Below are 8,229 nucleotides of genomic sequence, written 5' to 3'. Positions count from 1 at the left end.
ATGTAATAGTAGGTAAAAGATATACAATTAGATGTACATCGTATTTTTTGTGTACACGTTTCATGCATGACTGTATTTAGTATCTTCATTTATCATTGGGACGTTTATAATATAGATTAATGTTATTGTTTAAAATGATAAAGACGGAAGTCTTGCTGGCAGGACCGGGTACGACTGCGAGTCAACTATAAAGGTACAAATACAAGTTACATTTTAAAAGAAAAACTTCACATTTTAGAATAAGTGAATGATGGCATCATGGCAACACTTCATACATGTCATACAGGAATCATAAATTATTATATCATATGAAAAAATTTTTAATTTGAATGTATTGCTTTCAAAATTACCCACTAATAAAATGGCCTGGTAAATGTAAAATGGCAAGAAGGTAGATGTTTTACCTATTTGTAAATTGTACCACGTTGACCATGATTGAACATTTTGATGAATCCATGTGTGTGAATATATTGGATCCAAAACATAATAATGATAAAATTGGATGCTTTACGCCCTTATTTATTGGTCTCGCTAGCCTATGAGTTTTAAAATATTGAACTCGACTACGTCCAATATTTTAAAACTCATAGCTCGACCACTAAAAATGGACTCAATCAATCTAATTTTATATCAAAATGAATGAAATACATACAAATTGAAATCACTTTGACATTAAATTATATAATAATAATGATAAATGTAGGCCTACATCATGCATGATAAATGATATGGCATTATAAAATAAATTGTAATACATGAATAATCATAATTATTAATCCCAAACGTTTTAAACATATTCAAACCGATTTTCATACAATTTACAATACATCTTGATGTTGATATTGTCATTGACATTGACATACAAAAAAATCTCCATGATCTTGATCTTGACTTAATTAAATGAAAATTCGAATTCTATAAGCTTACCCAAATATACTGCAGCAAAACAAATAATTGACTGTCCTTGTTGATATTGTGAATGAAAATCCTATAAATGTGTTACACTTAGGCAGGTCTCAATTTTTACGTCCTCTCACTCCAAATCCAATGTCATAAATAGACTGTTTCATGCGCTATGCAATGTATCCCGCGTGAATTTCCAGCCCAATGAATGAATATGAATGTTGTCAATAAATTACAACCACTACTCCCCCAGCTGATTGCCTCATGTTCTACACCGCCATATTTTAATACATAAATACACACTGTAATTTCCCTACAATAAAAATATGTCGAACCCACGTGCCGCAAACAAGCGTGCCGCGTGCATTAAATCAGCGTAATTTTATTTCATTGTAGCAACAGGTTTAGAAACACGATATACGTGGCGTCCAGCGGTGTATTCATGTACATAATGACTGGCTGTGGATCTAGCCAATGCTTTCACTGGAAATAAGGCCACGTGATAGCTGTCACTCAATGCATGCGTGCTAGACTTATGACGTATAAACCACAACAAAGCAACGTAACGTGTAGACACGACACAGGCGGTCAATAAACTTTCATAAATTTCCAGGAGGTTTCATTTCAGTGAGTCTAAAAGTGGCGAGTTAAAATGTGGCAACGGTCGATCGAGTTGACAACACTTTGTCCAAAGTTATTTTGTCCAATGTCCAATTATGTTTTGTCCAATTTATATTTTGTCCAAATATATTTTGTCCAAAAATATTTGGTCCATCCAAGTGTTACCCGGTATTTTGTCCCATTTAGGCCTATATTTTGTCCAAATATATTTTGGTCCAAGTATTATTTTGTCCCATTTATATTTTGTCCAAATATATTTAGTCCAAAGTTATTTGGTCCAAGTGTTATTTGGTCCAAATTAATATCCACATGTCTCAACTCCACCCTATCATGTTTTAGGCCCTAACCAGGGAGTAGGTAGGTCTACGATGACTAGTGACAGTGTGAAAATCTATCAATTATTGTGCACACATTAATTAACTCAGAGTTTTAGTAGGCCTATGCACAATGGGCAAGTGGACTGTACTAGTACGGAGAACGGGAGAAGTAAGACAAGGGACAAGGAGAAGGCACAATCATGTGGACAATGGGTCAAGAGAAGAGAAAGGAAGTGCTTAATTTCCAAATAGCCAAAAATGCCCCCACCCCCCCCTTCAGTTCGGCCTGCCAAAATTTCCCCCGTCCTCCCCGGCCCCCCCCCCCCCGCGTTCGAAATAGGGCCGGTCAGCCCACTTTTTGGCCTGGCCGGTAACTTTTCTGACTGGCATCTAGTTGAGGCCCCCCCCCTCTTCCCGGTTTGCCAAAATTGCTTCCCCTTCAGGTTCCCCCTCTTTCACCTGGCCAACCCCCCCCCTTCCCTGTTTGAAACTTTTTCCCGTTCGAGTGTGAACTCGCTATTCGCTACTTACTAATGTATTCAATCTGCTTTGCTCACGCACTATCTCCACACGCTTTGATCACTGTAGACGAGTCAATTTGAACTTGAAACTTGATGAGCTCGACAAAAAGTAGTGACTCTATACACACCCTCCTGAACAACATATCCAAAAAGGACAAAAAGGACACAGGGAAAATCCCGGGAGAAAAAATGGCAATTTGACTATAAAAAAGGGCTCAAATTTCAAAATTGGGCGAAGATAAAAACCATCTAATTGTATTCTCTCATTAGGATTCAGAAAAAGTATAGTTTTGACCTATCTTGCACAGTTCTTGAGTTTAGGTATTTAAAGGACAAATGTCAAGTTTTTGGACTCCACCATGTGGTAAAAAAAATCAAAAATGCTCCGATTTTGATCAAGGTGGTCTCAAATTGTTCCGCTTGGAACATGTAGAACAACATTTAAAACAAAGAATAGTTTGCTATATCGCAGGTATTTTGTTAGCCTACCTGGGTAAACATCACAAAATTTTTAACATGCTTTGACTTTTTTGTCTTACCCCAACGAAACACCTGAGATAATAGGCCTACTAGCAAACAACTATTCCTTGGTTAAAATGCTTTTCCAAGCGAACAATAATTTGAGACCACTTTGATATTTGATTGGATCGATTGAGCCCATATTTATTGGTCGAGCTATAAGTTTTAAATACACCTCGTCCAATATTTTAAAACTCATAGCGAGACCGTCGTAAAGCATGATCCAATTTTATCATATTTATGTTTTGGATCCAATATTTTCACACACTTGGACTCATCAAAACATAATAATGGTAAAAATCGGAGCATTTGTTAATACCCCTGTTGATGAATTATGGAAACCAAAATTTCACATTTGGCCTTTATGCCTATAACTCAAAAGCTGTAGGCCTATGCCTATCGGATCAGGGATATCGATGGGTCAAACTATACTCTTTCTGAATCCTAACTGAGAGGAATAGGGGAGAGCGGGGAGTGTTCGCCCTATTTTTTCTGACCAGCCTAGCGATGTCAATTTTAAGGTTAGGGATGACCTGATTAGCCCATGTGAAAGCCCTATGTCTTAGCTATATACGGCCACAATCCCAGAACTATAGGCCTTACAATAGCAACAGGATAGAGCAAACAAAAAAGTTTTGCAAAGTGGCGAACTTGCCCCATATTGGGGCAGGTTCGCCCATATGGTGGGGTAAGTTCACCCTAATCACAAAAAAAGATTTAAACATTGCATAACAATAACATATTCAATGCAAACATTTAGCAAGAGTATACAGGGCATTCATTCTCTTCTGGGGAGTCACTAAATTTGTTGCAGGGTCGGGTCAGGGTAAAATGTAGGGGTCCAAAGTGAGCTTAAACGTATCATGTTTACAACTTCGGGGAGATTATGGATTAGGACATAAACGGTGGTATGAGTAATACTGATACCACATAACTTTAAAAAACATGCTTTTCAGTAGTTTTACCTTGTTTAATGGTATAATTATCAATATTTTGCATAATACGCTAATGGGGCAGGTCCGCCCTCCAGTTTGGGGTAAGTCCGCCTGGGAAGATATAGGGCGAACATGCCCCATCCTCAAAAGGGCGAACGTGCCCCTTGTGCACATTTTTGTATTTTCTTCAGGGTATGCAAAATACAAATCAAATAAGGAGTTTATAACTGCATTAAATCTTTGAGAAATCCCATATGTTCCCAACACAGATTTCCATTAAAACCATCTGTATTTATGTATCAATGATAATACAACATTATTAATGCAACAAAAATTACGTTTTGGTGTAATTTTTTGTTTTGGCTGCAGTTCGATGAAAACGTCCCTATAGCGTAGCTAATATGAGAAGTTTATAATGACCTATGTCACCTAATTTTGCCATCACCAAATCCCCCGATAGCCGTAGTGCTGAGAAACAAGGGGTGGGCGAACCTGCCCCTAGGGCGAACACTCCCCGCTCTCCCCTACAATACAGATGGTTTTTATCCATAGGCCTATATTGTCACGGAGGTATAAGTGCGTTAGTGTTATAGACCTGACGGGGAAGTCCTCTTTTGGTCTATACGCTAGCGCGCTCGCCTCTTAAACCCAGGGTCGTGGGTTCGAGTCCCGGCAGGACCGGAAGTGGCTCGAGGAGGCGCAGGATATTTCCGTGAGGGGTTTGTGACAAAATGGTGGCAGCGGTGTCCCTGGTGTTTCTTAACACCAGGGGGATCACCCATCGGAAAGGGTTAGGCGTTCACAAAAATGGCTGGCCGAGTATTCCTTGTATCAAGGACGACCAGTCTGGCCGAGTATGCCTTGTATCAAGGACGACCAGTTTAGGGGAGAGCGGGGAGTGTTCGCCCTAGGGGCAGGTTCGCCCACCCCTTGTTTCTCAGCACTACGGCTATCGGGGGATTGGCAAAATTAGGTGACATAGGTTATTATAAACTTCTCATATTAGCTACGCGACATGTAGGGACGTGTTCATCGAACTGCAGCCAAAACAAAAAAATTACACCAAAACGTAATTTTTTGTTGAATTAATAATGTTGTATTTACATTGATACATAAATACAGATGGTTTTAATAGAAATCTGTGTTGGAAACATATGGGATTTGTCAAAGATTTAATGCAGTTATAAACTCCTTATTCGATTTGTATTTTGCGTACCCTGAAGAAAATACAAAAATGTGCACAAGGGGCACGTTCGCCCTTTTGAGGATGGGGCCTGTTCGCCCTATATCTTCCCCGGGCGGACTTACCCCAAACTGGAGGGCGGACCTGCCCCATCAGCGTATTATGCAAACTGTTGATAATTATGCCATTAAACAAGGTAAAACTACTGAAAAGCATGTTTTTTAAAGTTATGTGGTATCAGTATTACTCGTACCACCGTTTATGTCCTAATCCATAATCTCCCCGAAGTTGTAAACATGATACGTTTAAGCTCACTTTGGACCCCTACATTTTACCATGACCCGACCCCTGCAACAAATTTAGTGACTCCCAGAAGAGAATGAATGCCCTGTATACTCTTGCTAAATGTTTGCATTGAATATGTTATTGTTATGCAATGTTTAAATCTTTTTTGTGATTTGGGTGAACTTACCTCACCATATGGGCGAACCTGCCCTAATATGGGGCAAGTTCGCCACTTTGCCAAACTTTTTTGTTTGCTCTATCCTGTTGCTATTGTAAGGCCTATAGTTCTGGGATTGTGGCCGTATATAGCTAAGACATAGGGCTTTCACATGGGCTAATCAGGTCATCCCTAACCTTAAAATTGACATCGCTAGGCTGGTCAGAAAAAAATAGGGCGAACACTCCCCGCTCTCCCCTAAACAGAGGAAGTAAGGCGCGAGGACGCGCCTTACGAGGAGGGGGAGCATGTCACGGAGGTATAAGTGCGTTAGTGTTATAGACCTTATGGGGAATTCCTCTTTTGTCTATACGCTAGCGCGCTCGCCTCTTAAACCCAGGGTCGTGGGTTCGAGTCCCGGCAGGACCGGAAGTGGCTCGAGGAGGCGCAGGATATTTCCGTGAGGGGTTTGTGACAATATGCCTAATTTTGATAGTGGCCATTTATGCAAATTACCATTTTCCCCTAGGCCTATGTCCTTTTGGATATGTTATTCAGGAGGGTGTTTGTCTACACTCTAAATTTCAAGGATTTAAAATAAATCCTGAAGGATTGTGATTAGGAACCAATCAAGTATTAGATTTAAAATTAAATCTTACAGATTTAAAATTAAATCTTTAAAATTTAAAATTCAAATCCATAAGATTACTAGTAATTTTAAATCTAAAACTGATTGGTCCCTAATTACAATCCTTAAGGATTTATTTATAAATCCTTGTAATTTAGAGTGTATAGGTGCGCCCATTAGTTGGTCTCGTCTACCGGTGGATTTTGTTGTTGTATGGGTTGCCAACTACGCCAAAAACTTAGGCCTACTCCTCTATGGGTTAGCACTTAGGCTATTTTCTGGAATGGCCCAATTGAAAAGCCCATAGCAGGATAGGCCCGTACTGTGCTCAGCTACGGGCCTGTCATTCTATGGGGTTTTTACGCCGCATTCATACATAGGCCTACACGCTATGTAACAGCGCGCGTGATTGGTCGAGAGCCGGGCATATAGCACGCGCACGGTGGCCGGGCACGGTGGGTTGAAATCGGTCCGTGCATGCCTCCTTTAAATTTCTCTGAAAATCTGGGAAATGTGTTCAATTTAATTTATTTCATTTTTGGAAAGTCATGTGACTATTTAATGCTCTGCGTGCTAGCCATGCGCTTAATGGAAAAAGTTCAAGTTTTGAAATATTTTCTCAAAATATCAAGAGCTATCTTAAGAACTACTGAATCAATACTAGGCTTGTTTGTACTCATTTTAATGCATTTTTCATGCTGATTCCAAATATGGTCATGAAAATTTACATTTCTGAAATTTTTGAATTTTTAAATATTTTTTTTAACTTGTCGTCTGCAGTCGACACCCGCGTGAAGAGAGTTAAATAATATAATGCTATCGTGGAAAAATACTGTTTTGGGGGCAGCAGTTGTATCAGAATACATGCATGACGTTAGAACCTTGCTTAATACTACCCTCAAATATCGATTTGAATACCACGAAAAACCTGGTCTAGTTTCAGGTATCTATTTCTATTTCTAGAACTTTCCTCTTAGACGGAATTCACTGACACTTTTCTTCTGCACATGTACTAAATTCACAGACACTATGATGCAGCTTGTTTCCGTGCCAATTTGCCAATGGCAAGTGGCTTACGTGGGAAGCATGTATGAGCATCTATGGTATGAGAGAGCTGGTTATTCGGAAAATCTGCATTATAAGGGTAGACTATTATTATGTATTGTTGGTCGAATCAGCATTCAAAAATTCGATTTTCATTATCTAAATCAATATATTATTGAAAAATAACACTTTGATGTCTTGCAAAAGCTCATTTTACAAATCATATAGGCCTACTTTGAAAACTTGCTTGATTTATTGTTGGTAATGAGATGTATACGTTTTACAAAAGTGTTGTTGTTTCAGCCCTCTTTACAACATAACTCAAGAACCACAGGACCTACAAAAGTATATCTGTGCTATTTGAAGTCTTCTATACACACTCGCTATGAAATGATCAATGTAATTTTTGCCAAAGCTCACTAGCATTCGCAGGATGCCGTGAACAAATCGCAACAGTTTAAAATAGTTGCTAATATACTCTTAGACGTTGCTTCTTTCGAGGAATTGAGCTTTTTTTAAATTATGCATGATATGCCTGCACTTTATATTTCTATGTAAATACACTCAAAGAAAAAATCAGATTTGTAAACCTTAACTGCATTTGTTATTGATTTTATTTTACTTTTTCAATTGTGTTAAGTTCTTTATTCCGATTTTAATTATTATCAAGTTTTTGAGATTTCGATCAAACTTTTCAGGGGCTGTGGATTGAGTAAGAACAATAATTGTGTTGCTTTATTTAGTCAATATCTCAAATATAAGGCAAATGTCAAAATATTAAATGGGGTCTCAAGATTAGGAAACAAAAACAAAAAACGTTTTGGAAAGAGGTTTTTTTTATTCGGACCATCATGCCTCAAAATGTCTATAATAAGACATGCCGTAATTTGCTCGATTTTGGTACCCGGTGTCTATTAAGCTCCTGCATTGATATTATTTACGGAATACTGCGTTACTTTTTGTGTAGTCTTTAGATAGCACCACTAACCTGGTTCTAAAATAATTGTTGAGGAGACAAAATGAAAACATATATTTAATTCTAGTTAGGCCAATATATTCAGTAGATATAGCACCACTATCACCGTTCTAAAAACATGAAGTGTATTTCGTTCAAGA

This window comes from Amphiura filiformis, chromosome 16 (genome assembly GCF_039555335.1).
Source record: "Amphiura filiformis chromosome 16, Afil_fr2py, whole genome shotgun sequence".
NCBI classification, from domain to species: Eukaryota; Metazoa; Echinodermata; class Ophiuroidea; order Amphilepidida; family Amphiuridae; genus Amphiura; species Amphiura filiformis.
Note: the sequence above shows the minus strand (reverse complement) of the source record.